This window comes from Tursiops truncatus, chromosome 6 (genome assembly GCF_011762595.2).
Source record: "Tursiops truncatus isolate mTurTru1 chromosome 6, mTurTru1.mat.Y, whole genome shotgun sequence".
NCBI classification, from domain to species: Eukaryota; Metazoa; Chordata; class Mammalia; order Artiodactyla; family Delphinidae; genus Tursiops; species Tursiops truncatus.
In genome coordinates, this window is record NC_047039.1 from 58,638,574 (window position 1) to 58,662,629 (window position 24,056).

General features: G+C 41.3%; 1 protein-coding gene and 1 pseudogene across 4 annotated transcripts in view; both read right to left on the reverse strand.

Annotated features, from left to right (window-relative positions):
- The window catches only part of KDM4C (lysine demethylase 4C), a 400,106-nt gene that overhangs the window by 82,635 nt on the left and 293,415 nt on the right, over positions 1–24,056 (reverse strand). The window lies entirely within an intron of this gene.
- LOC117312743 (protein SET-like) lies at positions 18,269–21,508 on the reverse strand (annotated as a pseudogene).

Below are 24,056 nucleotides of genomic sequence, written 5' to 3' on the forward strand. Positions count from 1 at the left end.
TGATAAAATAGACTAGTATCTACTTATAGTTTATGCATTCATGACATACCTGACATTTTCTTAATTTTTTCCATATTTCTAAACTACATGGTTCATCTGCAAGTTTTTCAAATTGCCACGAATCTCCAAAAAAATTTCCAATATATTTATTGAAAAAAAAAATCCACAGATAAACGGACCCATGTTTCTCAAGGGTCAACTGTAGTGTAAAAGCTGCTACAGATAATTCAAAAATGATGGGCGTGGCTGTGTTCCAATAAAACTTTATTTACAACAACAAGCACGTGCCCTAGTGTGCTGACCCCAGCTATAGGCCATGGGCACGTATTTGAAGATAGTGAGCTGTGAAATGATGGAATCAGTATTTAAGTAAGATCACTCTAGCAGCAAGGTGGATAAAGAGCAGACTGGTGGGAAATGAAACTGTTAGGAAGCCACAGGAATACTGAGGCAAAGGATGATGACGACTTGGACTAGGGAAGTGGCTATTAGGAGGAAGGTAAATGTTAAGTGTTTTTCACTCCTGTTATTCTTTGTTGACAGAAATTCTATATCTTCCTTTAAATAGGGCTACTCACTCAAGGCCAGGGCTGGACAGTCTGTGTGCTGTGGGAAAGAACCTCTTTAGTAGCTGCTTTAGTTTTAAAATAGATGAGGGTTGAGGTGACCAATTTCTAGAGGGATGAGGACTGAAAGGAATGTGTGAACAGTAAGACTGTTGGGCGCTTAAAAGCACAGAAAGTTCAGAAAGACAGGGCCATTCTTCCTGCAGTTCCTGTTTGAGATGCCAGTGACCCACTGGGAAAGGGATAAGGAACCAATTTCTGGAAGACGATAAATAAAGGAGGTTTGAGAAGTCAAATGAGGCAGCCTAGAGAGCCATCACTTGGGGTACTTCAGAACAAAGTTGAGGAGGGCTGATGTCCACGGAGACCAACACAGCAGAGCAGGAAAATGCTGACACAGATGACACTGGAGAGTGACTTTAAGGTGTCATTCACCTTTATGGTTTTCTAGTAAGGATGCCTGGGACATAACAGCTGCTCAATGTTTGTTGAACTAAACTGAATCCAGGCAAGTATATTTTGGTCAAGCTATAGACCTGCTCGCCTGTCTCCTCAACAGTGAAAAAAGACTCCACATGTAACTATGCCACCAGAGATGTTACAGGGCTTCAGAATCACTGGGAGGCCTGCTTCAAGCACAGGTTGCAGGCGCCACCCCCAGAATTTCAGTGTGTCTGGGCTGGGGCTGTTGAATTTGCATTTCTGACAAGTTGTCAGTAATACTGATGCTGTTGATCCAGGGATCACACTTTGAGAACCACTGGGCTGGTGGGTTAAAGTGTTAAAGGGTGTGGATTATTCTGAGAGGCTCTAGTATAAGGCAATTCAGGAAGTACAATGTTTTTTCATCTATTCTTCTGTGTCAAGGGCTGAGAGAATCCTCAGGCAAGTATGATTTATAGATCACTGTACTTTCTTGGGGGACTGGATTTCCATACTTATTCCAATGGCATAGGCCATTAAAGCTCCTAATGGGTTGAGGATTTAATGAAGTATCTGGCAATGAGGCTTTGTGTACCATTAGATTCCTTGAGCACACAGCCTGGCAAAGGGCATCAAGAAATGATGAGCTGTGAAGGAGTTACAGGTTCAAAGCACATCCCCTTCCCTTCTTTTTCTTTTAATATGATTTGTAGTATGATTTTATTGTTGTTTTGCCAATTTTATGATTCTTTTTTCTTCCATAAATAAGCTGATAATTTCAAAACAGGCACAAATACTTTTATTTTAATTAGTATTTCCTTATCAGACAAGTAACAAGCTGATATTACCTAATTCCTTTTTCCTTTTGCTCTTCAAAGACGTTTTTTCCAGGTATTCCATGGCAAGCTGACGTTTCCAGCTCCAACAGGGAATACTGTTGGACTCAATGGATGTCGCTATTGTTGCAGGCAAGTCAGAGGACTGAGGCTGAAACTTTGATTTTGCTCTACATCCTTAAATATAGGTTTTAAAAGAGAAACCTTTTTTTTTTTACTCTACCTGTAAAATTTATGTTCTGCTCATAAATATTCATTAACTCAGTCACTCACGTGCCAATAATGGCCAACACTGGGGGAACGCTGTATGAGGCAGTCTAAGATCTACAGCAAGGAGCTTACAGTCCAGGGGAGGAAACAGACATGTAAACAACTTAGGCAGAAGGAAAAGCAGAACACGAGAGCTGTCATGTGAGAGCAAGATTCAGAAGGAGCAGAGAGAGGAGTAGATTGATACCGAGAGAAATCAGTTTACCCAGAGAGCTAAAGAGCGGCTGGGGAGGAAGGGAGAAGGGAAGGTTGAAAACCGAGGTGTCCACGGTGAACTCACACTGCAGGGTATGGGCTGCTATAGTAAGGGGCAGCAATTAATATGCAGTCTCACACCACTCGGGCCAGACAGAATTGTTCTGATCTCAGTGGTCTAAGCATATTACAAATGGCAGATGTCATGAAATGATACAGTAAAACTCAATTCTGAATACTTGTGCATCAGCTCGTAACATGGTGAGCACTCTGTCGCTCCACACCCCCATCAAGAAAAGTTATTTCTACCCTTCAAGTTCAGAGCATTAAAATAAATGGCTCACGGTGTCAAGTGTGTGGAATTAAATCATTATTTATGATATGTATCAGAAGCCATTTATCTCATTGCTTTTTGTTTAGTGAGATTCACCCCACAAAAGGTGAGAAGCTAAGAAAAAGTCAAGCAGCAGGCTAAAGAGGAAAGGGCAGAGGAATGAGCTCAGCCAGGCCAAGAGACAGAGACAGAAAAATGGGCAGAGGTGGTGGTGATCAGCCAGAAGGCTGCACTTATTCAAAACAAGCAAGGGAGGCTTTGTTGGCCCTGAGAAATATTAAACAAGAATCACAAAAGGATTCTAGAACTGGAAAGGCCATGGCAGTTCATACACAAACTGACAAATTAACAAATGACTCTTGAAAAGCATTATGTCAACAGCCCAGTCACACTTTTTTTTTTTTTTAAATTTTGGATCAGCAGAAACACCACCAGGAAGATCACCAAATAGGAATCCTCTGGAAGCATCTTTTAATACCAGTACTAGAACACTGACTGCACACAGTAGGTGCTCAATAAATATCCATTGACCACATGAAGGATTGTTTCCTTATTATATATAACACGTCAATTCATTCTTTCAGCTATCTCAATATTTATTAAATATCTTCTATATGAAAGGCATTTTGAAAAATGCAAAAGGAGACACAAAAAGATGCCATCCATTTATTCAAGAAGCTTAATTTGGCAAACAAAAAGAGCTGTGACAAAAGTGTTGCCACCGTCATCACGATGAAGCAAGATGAAGGGCTACAGATTTGGAAGGAGATGGGGATGGACCAGCAGAACAAAGGTGAAGCCGGCATGTGCACCTGAGCAGTTACCCATCTGCGCCCCTGCTCTTCACCACTCTTCAAGTGAGAAAGAGGGGCAACAAAGAAGGAACTTCATGACAGCCACCCAAGGGACACCAACACAGGACGAGGAAGGAGGTGCGATTCTGCTTGGACGGCTCAGGCCAGGTGGCAGGATTGCTCAGGCAGGTGACCCGTGCACCGCTCTGAACTGAGGGCCATGAGTCACCAAGTCCAGGCACTTCTGGGTCAGTTCCACAGACTGGCTCCCGGGAACTCATAATAAAGTAAAAAGGGGGCTTCTCCAAAGTCAGAAGTTCCCTGTAATTAACTTCTTGGTGTTCAGAGGCTACGTGCAATGCTTCTACACCAGGTCCTATGCTGCCTTGCAGGGTGCTGGGGACGTGCTGCATGATGGCTGAGCCTGCATTGGCGGCGGGGACACGGGGTCCCCCCGCGTGGCTCAGGGAAGCTGTCTAGCAGGTTTTAGAGAACTGGGGAAGCCAGCGAGAGTGGGCTGCCTTTGCGTTCACCTTGAAGGACTAGCAGGTTTCAGCCAGTCCACATGCAGAGGCATGAGGGGGGAGGGAGGGAGGACATTCTAGATGGATGTAACAAAGCTAAGAGGTTTCTGAGTGGCTTCAGCAACCAAGCAAGTCTCCAGGGCAGCCCAGAAAATCTCAACAACCTTGGGCTAAGAATGCCTGTTGCCCAGGCATGTCTCTTTGCTCATCCATCTTTTGCTCTTTGAGGGTTTGGACAAATTCTACTCGTCTTGTTATCGAAGGCACCTGGCATGTGTGCAAACTAAATATCTGGGGAGTGCCCTGACCAAACACCACACTCCCCTGTCTTCCCTACGTGGATAGTATTTCACAGTTATTAGAAGCATGGACTGGGAAGTCAGACAGACCTGGTTTTGAATCCAGCTCAGCACAGGCACTAAGGATAGTCACAGAAACAGCCAAAATAACATGGCCTGAATAAACAGAAATGGTGAGAAGTCATGGGGGCAGCACGCTAGCCCCTGAACGTCTCCTGCCCTTCTTCCTGACACCCCCTCAGCAGAAAACAGAGCTTCCCCTCTGCAATTACTACCTGGGCTATGCAGAAAAGCCAGACATATAAGCAGCATTTGCAATTAAATTAAATATTAAAGGCAACATCACAATCTCATGTTCAAAGAGGCACTTCACTGATGGTATAAGGCAGCATTTGCTGAATCACGAAATAGGCAATGTTATCTATGCTGAGAAAAATCAATCACTTATCATTTCTACTTCTCTAACAGCCTGTTTGGGTTCTATACTTCATTTCAAGTTTATTTCAGATTTAAAGGGCAAAGGGGGCATACAACTATAGCATACAGAGAGCTTTAGAACAAATCTTATTCCGAGTACTTATTAAGTGTCACTAAACATCTTTCAGCTGATGGGTGGGGAAAGCAAGCCTCCTAAACCACAAAATAAACATTTTGTAAGTACTTTTTATTTGCACTTTTATTTCTTTTTATGTTAATATTAAAGAGCACCTGTTTCCTAGAGGAAATTTCATTTTTTGAAATTATTGTTTATAAGAAATCAAACAGAAATTCTTACTCTCCTTGAATAAAGCATTTAATTGAACCCAGAATTACTGAATTATATACTTACTTAAAAAAAAAAAAAAGGCACTCTGTCCTTTCTGATACAATGAGGTCCTGCTTAGTCACTGACATGTGCTCTCTAACCTACAAAAATTGACACAAATTTGTGAGGTTACTTATAACTTAGAAGAATTTTTATAGATCGCTCTGAATTAATGCTGGAAATGATAGCATTTTAATCATTTAATTCTCTGTTAAATCTAAAAAGAAACACAATTTTCCTGTTTGTCACAGTTTAGGGAGGCTGGCTTACAAGCTTCCTGCTGTTCCAAGGACAGGCAAAAAAAAAAAATCTTTATTTGTTATGAATATCTGATACGACTTGCTATTGGCATTATCAGATCAAGGACTAGGACACATTTTCTATTTATTTCTGGCCTCAAGCCTAAAGGCCTTAAGATATCTGACAAAAAAACAATAAATCAAAGACAAAGACTAATTATCCTTAGCAATATTTGTTTTGAGACAGTGCAAACATCCAACACTATAAAGGTTGCCGGGTTGTTTTGTTCAAGGTTTTTTTAAGAGAGGAGTGTATGTTTCTGAAATGCCTGTTTTCTGTATATTTACTGAAATTGCGTTCACTGGTCGGGTCTGAGAGGAAACAGTAAAGGCATCTCTAATCTGCAGAGAAGGAACTGGCTCCCACAAGCCAAGTTTCAACCGCCTCTCTTATCTGACTTCCCATAGGCACTTTTTAACAGTTTAAATGAACATTTATTTACACTCCTGCTACATATATTTATCTTGGTGAATGGTACTTATATGACTGTTTGGAAAAAGGAAAAATAAAGAGATCTCATGATTTTTTTTTGATCACTACACAAACCGAGATGTTGGGGTGTACTTCCTGCTCTAAACACCAGAAGCTGCCCCAAGGCCCCTGAACACATCTGACTCTTGTGAGAAACTGTCACCCATGAATGGTTCTCTCTGTGGCCTGCTGCAACCTCTTTGCCTCTTGTCTTTCAATTATACCAGCAGCAGACCACATTGCGAAAATTTATGCTTAAGTTTAAATACCCCAGCACCATGTCTCCAAATAAAACTGAGGAAGCAGTGATGAAAAGCTATTAGGTCAACATTAGCAGACATGTCACAGGTGGCCTTTCAGAGGAAGACCCTCTCCCTCTCCGTTGGGGAAAACTGTGGCCCTGAGAAGAGCCAGGTCAGGGTAAAGCCCCCTGTGTGAACACTGTCCAGTCCAGAGCCCATCCCTCCTCCTGCTTCTGGAGGAACAATCACCTAACAGTGAGTTTGGGGATTTGTCTTCTAGATTAGACAAATGTGGGGTTTCAATCTCAAGTGGCCCTTAGGGTCACCGAGAAGTTCTTTTATCTTTCCCAGCTGAGGGAATGGACAAAAGGCGATAAAACAGGCTCTGGTCAAAGGATTAGGATTGAACCCTAACCCTGCCCCCACTGTGGCCTTGCATTGATTTACTAACCAGGATATTGCTTCTGGATTATTTAGGTGGACTTCCTCTGAGGACGAGTAAATGGCCAATATTTTTTTCAATGATCTATTTGTGGGTAATCTTTCCAAGCTTAGCTGCTTCACTGGTCAAGTAAAGATGACAACAGCAACTACTCCTCATGAAGCTGTTCTCAGGGTTCAAAGAAATAACGTCTATAAAAGGTTTCTCAGACCCTAGGACATAGTCAGAGCTAAGCAAGGCTGCCCCATCTGTTCCCAAACCTTACCACTCTTGAACCCAAGCCCAAATCCGCACATTCTAAAGACAACTGAGCCTATTCCTTCACCCAGATAATAGGGACCATGAGGCATGAAGGTCCTCAACCGCCCTGACCTCCCCTTCATCTTCAAAGCCACAGTTTCAAAACACTGATGCTCGTAATCATTCAGACACCAGGTAACTATAGATTTCTGCATCTTGTTATTTAATGCATTGATAAAAAGAAAAAAAACACGTTACCATGTCACAAACTAATTTTTAAAACAATTTAGTAACTGTACTTCAATATTATTGTCTCCTCTGTAATCCTATGTATTTTATTTTTCATATTTTAAAATACTTTTCTGAAGAACTATCCATAGCCTTTACCAAAAACTGCCAAAAGGGTCCATGAAACAAGTTAAGAATCCCTGACACAGAACAATTAAAAATGTCTAAAATCACCATGAATGAACACAGTGATTACAATCACCACATAAGAACAAATATTTCAGTGAATAAGCAAAAATGGAAAACATCGCTCCCACGGGGACCAAGCCTGAGGGGCAGGGGCGGGAGATTCGAAACTAGGGTGGCACGAAAGACATGTGGATGAAAGGCTCTTGGTGCTGTAGCCAGGAGTCAGTGCTGTACCTCTGAGGTGGGAGAGCCAGCTTCAGGACACTGGTCCGCAAGAGACCTCCCAGCTCCACATAATATCAAACGGCAAAAATCTCCCAGAGATCTCTATCTCAACACCAGCACCCAGCTTCACTCAACAACCAACAAGCTACAGTGATGGACATCCTATGCCAAACAATGAGCAAGACAGGAACACAACCCCACCCATTAGCAGAGAGGCTGCCTAAAATCATAATAAGGCCACAGACACCCCAAAACACACCACCAGACGTGGACCTGCCCACCAAAAAGACAAGATCCAGCCTCATCCATCAGAACACAGGCACTAGTCCCCTCCACCAGGAAACCTACACAACCCACTAAACCAACCTTAGACACTGGGGACAGACACCAAAAACAACGGGAACTACGAACCTGCAGCCTGCAAAAAGGAGACCCCAAACACAGTAAGATAAGCAAAATGAGAAGACAGAAAAAAAACACAAAGCAGACGAAGGAGCAAGATAAAAACCCACCAGACCTAACAAATGAAGAGGAAATAGGCAGTCTACCTGAAAAGGACTTCAGAATAATGATAGTAAAGATGATCCAAAATCTTGGAAATAGAATAGACAAAATGCAAGAAACACTTAACAAGGACCTAGAAGACCTAAAGACAAAACAAGCAACAATGAACAACACAATAAATGAAATTAAAAATACTCTAGATGGGATCAATAGCAGAATAACTGAGGCAGAAGAACGGATAAGTGACCTGGAAGATAAAATAGTGGAAATAACTACTGCAGAGCCGAATAAAGAAAAAAGAATGAAAAGAACTGAGGACAGTCTCAGAGACCTCTGGGACAACATTAAATGCACCAATATTCGAATTATAGGGGTTCCAGAAGAAGAAGAGAAAAAGAAAGGGACTGAGAAAATATTTGAAGAGATTATAGTTGAAAACTTCCCTAATATGGGAAAGGAAATACTTAATCAAGTCCAGGAAGCACAGAGAGTCCCATACAGGATAAACCCAAGGAGAAATATGCCAAGACACATATTAATCAAACTGTCAAAAAACTAAATACAAAGAAAATATATTAAAAGCAGCAAGGGAAAAACAACAAATAACACAAAAGGGAATTCCCATAAGGTTAACAGCTGATCTTTCAGCAGAAACTATACAAGCCAGAAGGGACTGGCAGGACATATTTAAAGTGATGAAAGAGAAAAAGCTACAACCAAAATTACTCTACCCAGCAAGGATCTCATTCAGATTTGATGGAGAAATTAAAAACTTTACAGGCAAGCAAAAGCTGAGAGAGTTCAGCACCACCAAACCAGCTTTACAACAAATGCTTAAAGGAACTTCTCTAGGCAAGAAACACAAGAAAAGGAAAAGACCTACAACAACAAACCCAAAACAATTAAGAAAATGGGAATAGGAACATACATATCGATAATTACCTTAAATATAAATGGACTAATTGCTCCCACCAAAAGACACAGACTGGCTGAATGGATACAAAAACAAGACCCATATATATGCTGTCTACAAGAGATCCACTTCAGACCTAGAGACACATACAGACTGAAAGTAAGGGGATGGAAAAAGATATTCCATGCAAATGGAAACCAAAAGAAAGCTGGAATAGCAATACTCATATCAGACAAAATAGACTTTAAAATAAAGACTATTAGAAGACACAAAGAAGGACACTATATAATGATCAAGGGATCGATCCAAGAAGAAGATATAACAATTGTAAATATTTACGCACCCAACATAGGAGCACCTCAGTACATAAGACAAATACTAACAGGCATAAAAGGGGAAATCGACAGTAACACATTCATAACACCCCACTTTCACCAATGGACAGATCATCCAAAAGGAAAATAAATAAGGAAACACAAGCTTTAAATGATACATTAAATATGATGGACTTAATTGATATTTATAGGACATTCCATCCAAAAACAACAGAATACACATTGTTCTCAAGTGCTCATGGAACATTCTCCAGGATAGATCATATCTTGGGTCACAAATCAAGCCCTGGTAAATTTAAGAAAATTGAAATTGTATCAAGTATCTTTTCCGACCACAACGCTATGAGACTAGATATCAATTACAGGAAAAGAACTGTAAAAAATACAAACACATGGAGGCTAAACAATACACTACTTAATAACGAAGTGATCTCTGAAGAAATCAAAGAGGAAATCAAAAAATACCTAGAAACAAATGACAATGGAGACACAACGACCCAAAACCTATGGGATGCAGCAAAAGCAGTTCCAAGAGGGAAGTTTATAGCAATACAATCCTACCTTAAGAAACAGGAAACATCTCGAATAAACAACCTAAACCTGCACCTAAAGCAATTAGAGAAAGAAGAACAAAAAAACCCCAAGGTTAGCAGAGGAAAGAAATCATAAAAATCAGATCAGAAATAAATGAAAGAGAAATGAAGGAAACGATAGAAAAGAACAATAAAACTAAAAGCTGGTTCTTTGAGAAGATAAACAAAATTGATAAACCATTAGCCAGACTCATCAAGAAAAAAAGAGAGAAGACTCAAATCAATAGAATTAGAAATGAAAAAGGAGAAGTAACAACTGACACTGCAGAAATACAAACAATCATGAGAGATTACTACAAGCAACTCTATGCCAATAAAATGGACAACCTGGAAGAAATGGACAAATTCTTAGAAATGCACAACCTGCCAAGACTGAATCAGGAAGAAATAGAAAATATGAACAGACCAATCACAAGCACTGAGATTGAAACTGTGCTTAAAAATCTTCCAACGAACAAAAGCCCAGGACCAGATGGCTTCACGGGTGAATTCTATCAAACATTTAGAGAAGAGCTATCACCTATCCTTCTCAAACTCTTCCAAAATATAGCAGAGGGAGGAACACTCCCAAACTCATTCTACAAGGCCACCATCACCCTGATACCAAAACCAGACAAGGATGTCACAAAGAAAGAAAACTACAGGCCAACATCACTGATGAACATAGATGCAAAAATCCTCAACAAAATACTAGCAAACAGAATCCAACAGCACATTAAATGGATCGTACACCATGATCTAGTGGGGCTTATTCCAGGAATGCAAGGATTCTTCAATATATGCAAGTCAATCAACGTGATACACCATATTAACAAATTGAATGAGAAAAACCATATGATCGTCTCAATAGATGCAGAGAAAGCTTTCGACAAAATTCAACACACATTTATGATAAAAACCCTGCAGAAAGTAGGCATAGAGGGAACTTTCCTCACTATAATAAAGGCCATATATGACAAACCCACAGCCAACATCGTCCTCAATGGTGAAAAACTGAACGCATTTCCACTAAGATCAGGAACAAGACAAGGTTGCCCACTCTCACCACTCTTATTCAACATAGTTTTGGAAGTTTTAGCCACAGCAATCAGAGAAGAAAAGGAAATAAAAGGATTCCAAATTGGAAAAGAAGAAGTAAAGCTGTCACTGTTTGCAGATGACACGATACTATACATAGAGAATCCTAAAGATGCTACCAGACAACTACTAGAGCTAATCAATGAATTTGGTAAAGTAGCAGGATACAAAATTAATGCACAGAAATCTCTGGCATTCCTATACACTAATGATAAAACATCTGAAAGTGAAATCAAGAAAACACTCCCATTTACCATTGCAACAAAAAGAATAAAATATCTAGGAATAAACCTACCTAAGGAGACAAAAGACCTGGATGCAGAAAATTATAAGACACTGATGAAAGAAATTAAAGATGATACAAATAGATGGAGAGATATACCATGTTCTTGAATTGGAAGAATCAACATTGTGAAAATGACTCTACTACCCAAAGCAATCTACAGATTCAATGCAACCCCTATCAAACTACCACTGGCATTTTTCACAGAACTAGAACAAAAAGTCTCACAATTTGGATGGAAACACAAAAGACCCCGAACAGCCAAAGCAATCTTGAGAACGAAAAATGGAGCTGGAGGAATCAGGCTCCCTGACTTCAGACTATACTACAAAGCTACAGTAATCAAGACAGTATGGTACTGGCACAAAAATAGAAAGATAGATCAATGGAACAGGATAGAAAGCCCAGAGATAAACCCACACACATATGGTCACCTTATCTTTGATAAAGGAGGCAGGAATGTACAGTGGAGAAAGGACAGCCTCTTCAATAAGTGGTGCTGGGAAAACTGGACAGCTACATGTAGAAGTATGAGATTAGATCACTCCCTAACACCATACACAAAGATAAGCTCAAAATGGATTAAAGACCTAAATGTAAGGCCAGAAACTATCAAACTCTTAGAGGAAAACATAGGCAGAACACTCTATGACATAAATCACAGCAAGATTCTTTTTGACCCATCTCCTAGAGAAATGGAAATAAAAACAAAAATAAACAAATGGGACCTAATGAAACTTCAAAGCTTTTGCACAGCAAAGGAAACCATAAACAAGACCAAAAGACAACCCTCAGAATGGGAGAAAATATTTGCAAATGAAGCAACTGACAAAGGATTAATCTCCAAAATTTACAAGCAGCTCATGCAGCTCAATAACAAAAAAGCAAACAACCCAATCCAAAAATGTGCAGAAGACCTAAATAGACATTTCTCCAAAGAAGATATACAGACTGCCAACAAACACATGAAAGAATGCTCAACATCATTAATCATTAGAGAAATGCAAATCAAAACTACAATGAGATATCAACTCACACCGGTCAGAATGGCCACCATCAAAAAATCTACAAACAATAAATGTTGGAGAGGGTGTGGAGAAAAGGGAACCCTCTTGCACTGATGGTGGGAATGTAAATTGGTACAGCCACTATGGAGAAGAGTATGGAGGTTCCTTAAAAAACTAAAAATAGAACTACCATATGACCGAGCAATCCCACTACTGGGCATATACCCTGAGAAAACCATAATTCAAAAAGAGTCATGTACCAAAATGTTCATTGCAGCTCTATTTACCTTAGCCTGGACATGGAAGCAACCTAAGTGTCCATCATCGGATGAATGGATAAAGAATATGTGGCACACTGGGCTTCCCTGGTGGCGCAGTGGTTGAGAGTCCGCCTGCCGATGCAGGGGACGTGGGTTCGTGCCCCAGTCCGGGAAGCTCCCACATGCCGCAGAGCGGCTGGGCCTGTGAGCCATGGCCGCTGAGCCTGCGCGTCCAGAGCCTGTGCTCCACAACAGGAGAGGCCACAACAGTGAGAGGCCAGCGTACCGCAAAAACAAAAAAGAAGATGTGGCACATATATACAATGGAATATTACTAAGCCATAAAAGGAAACAAAATTGAGCTATTTGTAATGAGGTGGATGGACCTAGAGTTTGTCATACAGAGTGAAGTAAGTCAGAAAGAGAAGGAGAAATACCGTATGCTAACACATATATATGGAATTTAAGAAAAAAAATGTCATGAAGAACCTAGGGTTAAGACAGGAATAAAGACACAGTCCTACTAGAGAACAGACTTGAGGATATGGGGAGGGGGACGGGTAAGCTGTGACAAAGTGAGAGAGTGGCATGGACATATATACACTACCAAACGTAAAATAGATAGCTAGTGGGAAGCAGCAGCATAGCACAGGGAGATCAACTCGGTACTTTGTGGCCACCTAGAGGGGTGGGAGGGAGGGAGACACAAGAGGGAAGAGATATGGGAACATATGTATTTGTATAACCGATTCACTTTGTTATAAAGCAGAAACTAACACACCATTGTAAAGCAATTATACTCCAATAAAGATGTAAAAAAAAATGGAAAACATCATGATTAGATTACTGGAACCCTAGGTTTCTCTTTTTTAAGGTTGTTGTTTTACTGTTTTTACAATAATAATCAAAAAAGGTTAGAGTATAAAAACCATGGTATCTTTAGAGCTTTTTTTTTTTCTTTCTTAACATTTCAAAATCAGAACTGGCAGATTTGCTTCCACAACGAACCAAAGACACTGTGCACTACCCTCAGTTTCCCTGTTTTTGCAACTAGCCATGAACAGGTCATAAAAAGGTTTATAACAGCAATTGAGGAGTCAAGTAATTCTAACCATGCAGATTTTCTTCATGAAAATAACAATACCTTATCCACATTACCTACAATGTGTTTCTGTCATGAAAAATTGGCTAAACAACGTCAAACAGGTATTAGACTGGCCCAGCAACTGACTCTTCAGCAAAAGGGTGAGAACACTAACTTCTCTGAAAACTTCATTTAGATTAAAAGTAAACATTTTTCAGATGTGGGCCACATCTTGCTTATTCTTGCCATGGCTTTTATGGTGAGTTTTTCATTCTCCCTCTATTTCTCAATGGAATTTTCTCAATATTTAAAAATTCCATTTCTGTGAGATCTGTTCAAACAGAACAGTGAATTACCGAAGCAGATGTGTGAAAGAACTCTAAGAGACATTTACTGCTTCTATTATGGCTCACTGGCGATCGTAAAACTAAAGTGTGGTCGTCTTCTATCATTCACATTACTTTTTTAAAAGATGAGGATAATCCGGTTCATCCTGAAGTTCACACCCCTATTCCCCTTATGTGTATGCCTGTGTGTGATGAGACAGCCCCTCAGCTGATCCATGGAACAGGGGTCCATCAAGCTTCAGGGAGTAAAAGACAAGCTGCTTTTGTCTAAGTATGTATACATATAAATTTCAGTGCTACAGTTTTGAGGCCAACGTGATACTTTTCAATGGTAAACGATAAAGAAAAAACAGTATTCTTTGGAAACCCCTTCAAATGACTGTGGTCAAATGAATGCAAAATGAGGAAACAGAAGAGTTCAAGACCTCTAGGTTTTTTTGTACTAAAGGTTAAGATTTGGGGCTCATAATGCTTGCCGGTATCTGAGCAAATTTCAGGCTAACTCACACCCATCCGGTTCCCTGACAGAGGAGAAGCACTGAGAGAGACTGCAGTTTGAGCTCCAGGTCCCCCACTAGGGAGCAGGGTACTTGGGTGAGTTCCCATGTGCACCTGAGCCTCAGTTTCTACAGCTTCGCTTCATAGGATCACCGTGGGAATCAAGGGGGTAGTGGATACAGAAGTGCTCTCTAAACACAAAAGGCTTTGCAAACATGGCCATTGTTACTGTACCCTTTAAAAGATGAGGAAAAAAAGGAAAAAGAAACAGTAGAATGTGATAATGTATCTGTTCCTTTCCGGTTCCCACAGCAAAACGAGCTTGAACATAGGATACAAATGAGGCAGAAAATCAGATTGCACCAGTTATAAGGGGATTATTCCACTGAGGAACAAAAAGGGTGTGATTTTTCAATAAATCTTCACAGAACAGCGTAGCCCCATTTGCTGAGCCTGTGGCTGAGCCCCGTGGCAGGACAAGCATCAACAACTCTTCTCAAACTAGTCTGTACCAAGTTCCCCTGTTCAGCCTCCCTCAGCAACACGTGATCTTTCTTCCCCCTGCTGATGTCTTCCCAGCTGTGAGCCAGTGTACTCATTCTTCAATTCTGGCTTCCCATTTCAATGGCAAGTGTGATGACCACAGCTTAATTCTTTATCACCAGTGTGTTTTTTTCAGATTTACTTTTAAGAAGTGGGGTGGGGGGGAGAATCTTCTTACTAGATTCAGGGTTTTCATTTTTTGAGTATTTTCATTTTTTCTGCAATAGCCGTGTTTAGTTAACTATTTTTTAAAGCAGGGTCACTGAAATCATACATTTATCCAGTATTCATCAAAATGTAAGAAACTAAACACCTGGATTCACAGATCCTTCTTAAAGTATAGGGAGCATGTATTTCTGCTTTCTTCCAGAGGGAAAACTCTTTTTTTTTTTTTTAATGATGTTAAGCTTCTTAGGGAAAAAAAAACCAAACTCAACAACATCTATGTTACTGGGGTGGAAAATTTATTCTATTCTATTACTAGACTTGTGTGAAGTTTGGCAAAATGTCACATGGGGTTTCCCTATTAAGTGAATTCTGACCTCCACTTTGGACTTATATAGTGTTAAAACCATTCCTATGAAAGTGACAAACTGCATGTTTCCATTGAAAACCACCCAGTAGCCCCCAGGGAAGAAAGAATAACCTGTTCAGGTTCCCTTGAAATATTCATGAACTCAGCAGAGGATCAGATTAAAAACAGAGCCCCCAAGCAGAGGAGGTTTTGGTTTTTTCCCCAAGTTTTAAGCTTTATGATATTCTTTTCACAACTTGGCCCACCTGCTCATAAAAATGCTCCTATGCCCCGCCAGGATTATAGTTTATCTTGCAAACTTTTACCTAATGGACAAAAACAAGATGTACAGTTAATTCTTCCCCTTGCAAGTGAAGTGTAGTTATCAGCAGACATATATGAGAAATCATGACAGTGGGTTAATATTGTGGTGTGTGCCTATTTTTTGAAAGTGACAGCTGGGCACACTGGAGATATAACATAGGAAACATAAACCCTTACCACATGAGTCAAAGAAAAATATGCTTAGGAACTATCTGTCGGGGGAAAGGGGACACACCACACATCTTAAAGTCAAGTGAAAATGGTGTTATTGTTTTGACTGGTCCACTGTACTGAACCTCCTGTGGCAAGGCTGAATAGAACATCATAAAAAAGCCCTTTCCAAAGCCATCCTCCACTTGACCACATCAGACATTAACACAAGGGAAGCTTAACCCTTCTGAAAACATTTTAAACCCGATCAAATTAAAAGCAGCACCAGAGAGATTATTTTTTCCTAGCAAGAACCCACAAGCAATTTACTTGACTAGAGGAAAAATGCAAAGAAATCCTTTATCACAAAATAGCTTCTTGAATCTTTCTACCAATAAACCTTCCATCCATCCATCCAAGAATGCCTATCCTCCCTGCTGATAACAAGCTGTGGAGATAAATATTTTATTTTTTTCTATAAAACCCCAAATGATGTTTTCAAATAAAATGAAACTACTACATGCCACTGTCAAAAATGGTCCTAGAAGAGGTAAATGTCATTTTAATGGCTGTGTGTTAAAATATTTAGTAGAAAGAATCTACTTGTCAAGTTCCTACAGAAAACTCCAAAGAGACTATAAGCACATCTATCAAATTTTCATCTACCTTGGGGCTGACCTACTGGGGAAACCATAGAAAGCCTGGCCTTGTGCTATGAGGGAGCTGGAGGTTTAGAGTTCTGGACAATAATGGGGTCACAATCAAGTACAAAGATGGGGCCTGATAGAGTTTCTGCAGTGATTCCCCAGTGAAGGCGTACTGGCAATAGGCAGCTGCATTCTGCTTTAAGCCACAATTTGAGCTAAGGAAATGAACCCATGTGATGGACCATCAAACTCCCTTGTGAGAATTCTGACCTCTCACTCCAAACCTAGCAAAGAAACACCCATCAAATATTAGCAAAAGAAAGACCAAGCCAGCAAAACGTGGGAAGGATTTTTTTTTTTAAGCCTCATTTAAATAGCTTCCATACCCTACCCTTTGGGAATTATATTAGGTAACTTTTTTAAACAAGGAAAACTTGGTTTTAAGGAGCTTATGGGAACATTTAACTTGGAATGGAAAGGTTATTTGCTCAGTGTTAGGCTAAAAGCCAAAATCCACTTTTAGCCAGAGATGATTTTAATATTATACCTCACAAGAGTATTGTGTCATGTGAGCAGGCGGCAGAGATAAGCAATGTAGCAAAGTTATGACTTCCCCCAAAGACTCATTAAAATGTATTATTAAGTATAAAAAAATTCGGAAAATCCAAGAGGAACCCGTCTGTACTATCTCAGAAACAGTAAAAACTCTTTCCAACTTATCACTTCTTTCACTCTGCCTCCTCTACATATACCACTCAGTAAATACTGGGAAGAACTCGATCCTGATGAAAAAGAGGATGAAGATGAAAAAGAGGATAAAAAATGCCCTAAAGAGCCACTATGATTCCCTGCATATGATTTTTCCTTTAAATGTGCTACAGAGGAATATATGATGAATTCCGGTGACTATGAAAAATAATAAACCTGTGAAGAGGCCATGATATTTTTTAAATTATTCAACCCACAAAACACTTTAAAGTATGTTAAATTAGAAACATTATTTTGAAGAAAAATAGTAACTTTTTCCCACTTTAATTTTTATAATCTGAAATTTTAATAACTCCAATATTTTTCTTTTTCTTCCTGTTTTGGTTGTTAACTCATGTCAAACTGTTTTCCCTTGGGCTTCCCTGGTGGCGCAGTGGTTGAGAGTCCGCCTGCCGATGCAGGGGACACGGGTTCATGCCCTGGTCTGGGAAGATCCCACATGCCGCGGAGCGGCTGGGCCCGTGAGTCATGGCCACTGAGCCTGCACGTCCGGAGCCTGTGCTCCGCAACGGAAGAGGCCACAACAGTGGGAGGCCCGCGTACCGCAAAAAACAAAAAACAAACAAACAAAAAAAACAAGTGTCATCTTAAACTGCAAGGATGTCCATTAAACATCACAATTAAACATGCCAAAGGAGAAGCCATGTTGTCAAAATGCCCACTTAACCCACCCAAACATCTCAAACCCACCCTTTGCTGACCTTCTATAACCCCATTTTTTAAAGTTTTTTTTTTTTAATTAATTAATTAATTAATTTATGGCTGTGTTGGGTCTTCGTTTCTGTGCTAGGGCTTTCTCTAGTGTGGCAAGCGGGGGCCACTCTTCATCGCAGTGCGCGGGCCTCTCTTGTTGTGGAGCACAGGCTCTGGATGCGCAGGCCCAGTGGCCATGGCTCACGGGCCCAGTTTCTCCGTGGCATGTGGGATTTTCCCAGACCAGGGCTCGAACCCGTGTCCCCTGCATTGGCAGGCAGATTCTCAACCACTGCACCACCAGGGAAGCCCTAAGGTTTTTTTTTCTTTTTTTAAACAAGAGAAAGTAGACAGATACATGTTGGTAAATGCTAACTGTCCATATTCACATAGAGACACAGTGTAATCTCTGAGCCCAATATACAGAGAAAGGAGGAAAAAAGCTAGAATTCTATGCACTACTACACAGGGGCCTAGTACCCTTCAGCTTCCAGCAGAGGTAAGGGAGCAGAAGGTTTTTCTTTTTTCCCCCAGAGTATGGTGGTGTTGATTCCATAAAGTTTTTGTTGAGACAGGAAGGGATAAAAATGAATTTGGAACAGAAAGTGGTAGAGATTCTTTTCCCACTGAATTCTGCTCAAGGTATTTCCCCCCAAAATAAGTTGTGAGCCACGGTATAAAGGAGAAAAGAGACCTCAGAAACAGGGCAACTGAGCACAAGAGGAGAAGGAGGAAAAAAAGAAAAAAAAGACTGCAACTTGCTCCCGGGGACTGGAGAAAATTAAAACAGGAAGGTTGGAATCCATCAGTGTTCCATTAGTCATCTTCTCCTCATCTTCCTCTCCTCCCTCCCCCTCATCATCATCTGCATCTTCTTCACCTTCATCCTCACCCCCTTCTTCATCAATATCTTCCAATCCTTCTTCCTCTTCATCATCATCATCATCTTCTCCTTCCCCTTCCTCATCATCCATGTCCGGGACCAAGTAGTACTGTAATGGATTTGGCCAAATATCATCTTTGATGACCTCTCCTAACTCATCTGCACCTGCATCAGAATGATCGGTAAACCAGGTGAAGAAGCTTTCTGGGTCCTCATGCTGTCTCTTCCTGCTGGCTTTATTCTGCGTTTGACTTGAACGTTTTGTCAAATCCTTTCCGGATTTCCATTTGATTTCAGTGGACTTTGAAGATGGATCACCACTCTCATTCAGACGAAATTCTTTGGAGAGAACTTTATTTTCGAAGTAAGGGTTTTCATCAAAATAATAATCTATCCTGTAACCTGATTTAATATCTTCAAATTCTGTCACTTCGACTCTTGTCAAATAATGCAGCGCCTCTTTGTCCTCCTCCCCAAGCAGTGCAGACACTTGTGGATGGTTAGCAAACGTTGCTCCCCCAAAATTTGGGATTTGGGCGATCAATTCCGACCTCTTTTAAAAAATTGGTTGGCGGAGTTTGTTATATTTCTGTTCTACTTTCAGAATCTCCTCACTGGCTTGTTCGTTAAGTCTGTCTATTTCATTTTGTACTTCATCAATATGTTCAACTGCTTCCTGCTGTTCTTTCTGGAGGGGAGGCGGCGGCAGCGGGCACGCTGGCGGCTCTGCTCCCTCACTCAGGCTCCGCGCTCCAGCTCGCGGCTGATCTCCCCAGCCGCTTCCTCCTCCCACCTCCTCCTCACGGCGAGGGCGGGCGGCCGACAAAGATTTTTCTAAAGTAGCTTGTATAAATACAGATAATGTCACACACTGCTAGTGATATAGTTCCAGTGTCATTTTAATTATATTTTTCCTTAAAAAATAATTCACATTAATAAGCGGGTAGGATTGGAGGAGCTCTGTTGCAGCAATGTTTCTCAGTTCTTTTGAACTTTCTCAACTACCATCCATCGCTATCTATCAGCGGACTTCCTTTGGGTAGTCCTTCAGTTTTGCCAAAAGGAACGAAAAGGAGCCACCTGAGTTGCAAATAAGTACTTGCTACCCAGTCATTACATTCATTCCCTTTTTCAACTTTACTAAGACCAGCGTTTTGCATCATTCCTCTGTTTAACGTGCCAGAGGTCTTCTGACACAAGCAGGGCACCACAGTAAGATCAGAGACAGACACGAGCCAAGTGGGAGATGGGCTGTGAAGGGGAGGAGGACAGGAGACTCTGTAGACCTGTAGACAGCCGGTGTGTTCTTGAGCAGATCGACTTCAGGGAAAAGTGTGGATTATCCTTGTACATGCTCTTAGGAAGGATATGCGGGAACGTGGGCATCAGTTCAAAAGTGCCTGCCAGTTGATCCTGTAGTTCATGATCCCAGGGGTCTTCTGGTAGCAGCTACAGTTATCAAAAGTGAAGAGCACTCTGACAGCACCTCGATCAGGAGCAAGGGCTGAAGAGGGCAGTGCCCAGTGCAACATTTACTTCCCAAGGGCAGAGTGGCAGCTGGCTCAGGGAGGGACTGGAGCTGAGAAGCAGGGTGGGCATCCTTCTCAGAGCAGCCTCTTCCAAAGTGTATTCTCCCAACTTTCCCATCTCCCCCAGCCTCACTTTTCTATAAAGTTTCCACTGAGACACACAGCACAGACTGTGGCTAAAATTGTTCCCATCTGTGACAGAGGCATATTTACTCAACAGAATAATAACTATTCTGATGCTGGTGTTGCAGCAATCAATGTAGGTCAGAGGACACACAACGAAAAATCTTGTGTGGCCTAACTCAGAAATTCACAATTAGGCCAGTGGAGTTTTAAGATACAGAAATATCTACCAATTTTTAAAACTTTTCTGCTTGCTCTTGGGTTCAAATGTACTAAATGTGAATAACTTTTTTAAATGAAAAGTAATAAAAGAAAAAGAGGAAAAAACGAAGTTCCTCCACTGCGTGCTCCATTCACTTTAGGAGGGGTTAATGTATAAGCCCAGCGGGGAGCACCATTTTCTATAAATGCTAAAATTATCTCACCATGCAGCCTGAGAAGAAAAACGCAACAGAAAAAAAATTTTTAAGCCCACACTCCTACGAGCAGAGGAGGAAGCGGGAGCATAAGCGTGACTCCTGCCTTTCTGCCTCTAGCAGGGGCTAGAGGCACCTGCCAACCAAGGACCCAAAGCTGCTGGAGGGTCAGCCGTCAGGACTCTGCATTTTACAACATAAAAGTCAGGTTAAGCATCAGACCAGAAAGAGCCTACCCTCCCCCCTTTCTGGTTGTTCCCCATAGTTCACCCTATACAACTAGACTTGATTAGAAACAACTTTCAGCACAGCCTCACTGGCTCTTTTGGAACCAGGAAAAGGTGAGAAAAATCCCAGAATAAGAATTTTAGAACTGAAAGGACCGTTTACCTTAGAAATAAGGAAACTGAGGCCTGAAGCAGATGAGCTTGCCCACAATCACACACCCAGGGCTGAGACGCCCCCAAAGGCATCCCTCTCTCCTCTGCCACGCGGCTCAGAGCTGTCCTCCACTGCTCCTGCCCCACTGGTTCCTTTCTCTTCTCTGACGCACCTCGTTTCTTCCAGCCTCAAGGACCTTGAATATACCACTCCCTTAACTTGCATAACTTCCCCCCACCATCCCTACCTTCATCTTGGCTGCACCTCTCTCACGTTTTAGTTCTTAAATGCCATTCCTTCAGGGTCATCCACTCTTGACGCTCCAAATTAGGTTAGTCTCCCTGATGGACATTGTCATGGGACAATTCCTTTTCATAAACAGTCATTTTTAAATAGATCTCTCTTCCTAGACCTAAGAGCTCCAAGAACATTGGAACCAATATGTTCTGGTTCATCCTTATAAGCCCTTACAAGTAACGGCTCAGGACCCGGAAGAAGGTAAACACTCATTAAATATTTATAAATAAATTTAATAAATATTTACTACATGTTGGATACTGCTTTGAGGGTAATACATATACTATTCGTTATTTACTTAATTTATTCCTCTGAACTCCATGAGATAGGCAATAGTAATATTTCTATTTTATAGATGTAGAAACAGAGGCACAGAGCAGTTCAGGAACTTCACCAAGATCACACAGCTCATAAGTGGAAGAGTCGTGGCCCTGGGTAACATTTATGGTAGTTGCTTCATAAAGGGTCAATGGAGACCTGCATGAGAACTTAGTGCTTGGAAAGATTTTTAAAGAACAAGCTATGAGCATAGTGGGCCCTGATATCGGACACTAGATGAGCATTTTCCAAAAGAATATGTTAACAGACTTTATATTAGTCATCTTTCATGCTCCAGCAGCAACAATCTCCAGAGCCTCATGAAATGTTTGTTTCTTGCTCATGTTGAATGCTGGCTGTGACTCTGCTGCAGGTCTTTAATCTGGGCCCCGGGCCAGGGCAGCGCCCCTATCTGAACCTCGCCGTTTTCACAGACGGGAACGGAGAGATGGTGACACCACGCAGAGGCTCCTAGAGCTTCAGCCAGCAGCAGCACAGGTCATTACCACTTACATTAAATTAAAAGCCCCAGGCTCCTTATTTTCTTTCCCTAAGTTCCCCAGGGCATGAGAAGCAACCAACCACCTCCATTCAACTCCTTATCTTCACTAAAATGTTCTATGGCAGCACATACTTGGTCCCTCAGAGTCTTGTCTCCTCTAGGCACTTGATGGCAGGGATCTAAAGGTGATAATCTGAGTAGCTCTCTGCCCCTGCACACCATGCGCTACCAGTTGAATCCTTTCTACAATTCTTCGTAGCTTTTTAGTCTTCTCTTCATATAATGCTTTTACTCTTTCAATCCTCTCCTAAACAAAAATCCTCTTAAGGATCTGGACCCAAATTCTCATAGAGGTACGGTGGAGAGAACTCCCTATCTTTCTTTTGAGAGAAGGGATGATGTAGAAGGAACACAAACTGTCCCACAGTTTTACTGTTTAAATGCTACCGCCCTGTCTCACAAAGAACGTTAACTTCCATTTGCCTCAGGCACTTTACATGCAGTAACTCATGATTCGTTATGTCTCTGGATGTTAGGTATGATTATCTCATTTTACAGGTAGCAAATATTAGACACCTGGAGATTAAATTCCCTGCCTAAGGTTTCGTAGCCAACAGCAGAACCAGGACAAGATCCCTCCTGATGTTCTGCCCTTTGCATAGAAAGGCTCATCTAGGCTTTCTGATGATCTTGAGCTAAAGTTAAGACAGAGCCAGAGTAAACATCAACTCCTCTCTCCCCTGACATACGCAAATGCATACATCCACACATACTAAATATATATATATGTATATGTATATATATATATATATATATATATATTTTTTTTTTTTTTTTTTTTTTTTTTTTTTTTGCGGTACGCAGGCCTCTCGCTGTTGTGGCCTCTTCCGTTGCAGAGCACAGGCTCCGGACGCGCGGGCTCAGCAGCCATGGCTCACAGGCCCAGCCGCTCCGTGGCATGTGGGATCTTCCCGGACCGGGGCACGAACCTGTGTCCCCTGCATCGGCAGGCGGACTCTCAACCACTGCGCCACCAGGGAAGCCCACTAAATATATTTTATATGTGTGTGTTTTATATAAAATACACACATACAAACATATGTACAAAATACCAACTCGGAACGGGGGGAAATGTTCCTGAACTGTCGAGTACATACTGACTGCTGAACTGAGAGAACCCTACTTATTTGATAAATTATTAAATACTGTGCAGCACTTCTTCAGGAAAACAGACAATAGGGAACTTCAGTCAGGTCTCATCCCTGCTTGAGATGGAACCCTAACAATGGCTAGGAATATAAATATTAAATAAGGAAGGAACACTTAATGGTTGGTGCTCTATTTTATCATTTCTCCTAACTCTGACACTTTCCTTTTATTGCACACAACATGATCACTCATTCTGTTGAATAGAATGAATGTTCCTATTGTCAGCTCTCTGTTTTGCTACTGCAAATCCTTGGCAAAATTGCCCATTTCATTTTTTATCCCCTGTAGATCTTCCTGCCCTCAAGGAAGCAGCTTTAAAGCAGTGTGAGTTCCAGAGCCAAGCGTGACAACCCAGCAGTCTCAAGATGAAGTGTCAAGTCAGCAGACAAGGCTGCCTGCAGTAGCGGGGCCAACTTTTTCAGGAAAAGGACTGCCCGAAGCCCTATGGAGGCCCACTCGGTCCCACAGGCAGGAA